General features: G+C 44.2%; 1 non-coding gene across 1 annotated transcript; it reads left to right on the top strand.

The window, feature by feature from the left end:
- The first annotated feature begins 1,278 nt into the window (after positions 1 to 1,278).
- Positions 1,279 to 1,346, top strand: LOC139183720 (small nucleolar RNA SNORD42). Its single transcript, XR_011567341.1, has one exon. It is a non-coding gene; the product is annotated as a small nucleolar RNA SNORD42 (small nucleolar RNA).
- The last annotated feature ends 1,096 nt before the right edge of the window (positions 1,347 to 2,442 follow it).

Below are 2,442 nucleotides of genomic sequence, written 5' to 3'. Positions count from 1 at the left end.
CCTTAAACATAGTTAAAGTCTGTGTTTTGTTGGAGTTGGAGCATAGAATACCTCAGAGGAAGAAGAGAGATCAGAGCAGCAGGTGGTATCCAAAAATATTGAGTTTCCACAAGGAAGAAGAGTAGTATAGGCTTAAGGGTTAGCAGAAGGTTAAATCAGATAATGTATATGAATTTTTTAGCCCAGAGCTTGACTCAAAGTATATCCTCAACAGTAAATAGAAGAGGTACTTTTATCTTTTTTTTTAAAAAAGAACAATAAAATCAAGAGAAACTGAGAAAAAATTTTACAGTCACTACAATGTGCCTTGCAGATTGATGCTGGGCCACAAAAGAGAACAATACAGGCTTGGTTCTTGCCCTCAGGGAGCTAAACTTGGGTAGATGGGCAACTAACTACGAATTATGAGAGAGTGTATGGTAAATGCTGTGCTGGAGAAAGGTCAGAGCAGGGTGTTTGAGGAGTATTTAGAGTTTTCTAGAGAAGGTGATTTTCTCTTCTGTGACCTGAATGAGGAATGGGTGATGTGGGGAAAGAAGGAGAGCTTCAAACAGAGGAAACACATACATGAAAATCCAGAATGAAGACTGGGAAGGACATGCCTGAGAGCTGAAAAGAATGTTATTGTTGAAGGATAGAGTACTAGTGGGTCACTGTTTTGAAATGACGCTGAAGAGGTTGACGGAAGAAGGTAAAGTGGAAAGTGGTGGGCATAAAAGACATAGCTATAGCTGTTTGAAGCTGCAACTGCTGCTGCTGCTAAGTCGATTCAGTCGTGTCCGACTCTGTGCGACCCCATAGACGGCAGCCCACCAGGCTCCCCTGTCCCTGGGATTCTCCAGGCAAGAACACTGGAGTGGGTTGCCATCTCCTTCTCCAATGCATGAAAGTGAAAAGGGAAAGTGAAGTTGCTCAGTCGTGTCCGACTCTTTGCAGTCCCATGGACTGCAGCCTACCAGGCTCCTCCATCCATGGGATTTTCCAGGCAAGAGTACTGAAGTTGGGTGCCATTGCCTTCTCTGGAAGCTGCTACTAGCTTCTCCAAAGGGAGAAAATCCTTAGTCAACAGTGCAAATCTGCTAATTGCTTTTGGAACATTGATGCTACAACCAACTTTTGATGAGTTTGGGAGAAAACAACATTCTTATGACCACTTTCATTCTCTGAATCAAATACAATTGAAATGCTGTTGCTTCTCTCCTTACACTCTTCTCTTTCCTTCAGAAGGATCAGAGTGGTCAAAGGTCACTTGCATTTCCTGATGTCTACCACTGTGTGGTGCATATGATGGAAAAATTTGAATCTCCTGAGACTTTGTGATGTCTTCAAAGGAACCACCGATGCCCGTGTGGAAATTTGTTTTTGCACATGTGTAGAAATTTTTTTGGGGGGCGGGGTGCTTCCCTGGTGGCTCAGATGGTAAAGCATCTGTCTGCAATGCAGGAGACCCAGGTTCGATCCCTAGGTTGGGAAGATCCCCTGGAGAAGGAAATGGCAGCCCACTCCAGTATTCTTGTCTGGAAAATCCCATGGATGGCGGAGCCTGATAGGCTACTGTCCATGGGGTCGCAAAGAATCGGACACTACTGAGCGACTTCACTTCACTTCACTTCACCACTGTGTGGCACCACAAAGAACAAGCAAGGGCCACTGGGCATAGAAGAGAAAAAAGCTGAATAAACAGGGAGTTCAAAATTAAAAAAAAAAAGAAGTATTCAGTACAAGTAAATAATACAATTCATGTCACATCCACTCCCACTCTCCTCCCAGATAACCAGTGTTAACAGATGGTGTGTCTTTTTCTACCTTTTGCTAAGACTGTTGCTACTGCTGCTGCTAAGTTGCTTCAGTCGTGTCCGACTCTGTGGGACCCCATAGACGGCAGCCCACCAGGCTCCCCCGTCCCTGGGATTCTCTAGGCAAGAACACTGGAGTGGGTTGCCATTTCCTTCTCCAATGCATGAAGGTGAAAAGTGAAAGTGAAGTTGCTCAGTCGTGTCCGACTCTTCACAACCCCATGGACTGCAGCCTACCAGGCTCCTCCATCCATGGGATTTTCTAGGCAAAAGTACTGGAGTAGGGTGCCATTGCCTTCTCCGACTAAGCACAAGTAAAGCTATATATACATACAAAGCTGTTCCCTTGTTTTTAAAAGGGGCTGTACTTCACACATTACTTTGAAACTTGTATTCTTATTTAATAATATATTATGGACAACATTCCAGTTTTAGAAACATAAATAATTAATCCAGTCTTTAATGCTGCATAGTCAGTTCAGTTCAGTTCAGTTGCTCAGTCGTGTCTGGCTCTTTGTGACCCCATGTACCGCAGCACTCCAGGCCTCCCCGTCCATCACCTTCTGTAGTATATTGTGCTGTAATTTAACCAACTGCTCCACTCTTGAGGGGGCTTCGGATTGTTCTTAGGTCACACTGTAAACAT

The sequence above is a fragment of the Bos indicus genome, chromosome 6 (assembly GCF_029378745.1).
Source record: "Bos indicus isolate NIAB-ARS_2022 breed Sahiwal x Tharparkar chromosome 6, NIAB-ARS_B.indTharparkar_mat_pri_1.0, whole genome shotgun sequence".
Classification (NCBI taxonomy): Eukaryota; Metazoa; Chordata; class Mammalia; order Artiodactyla; family Bovidae; genus Bos; species Bos indicus.
Note: the sequence above shows the minus strand (reverse complement) of the source record. Positions and strands in the feature narration are given on the sequence as shown.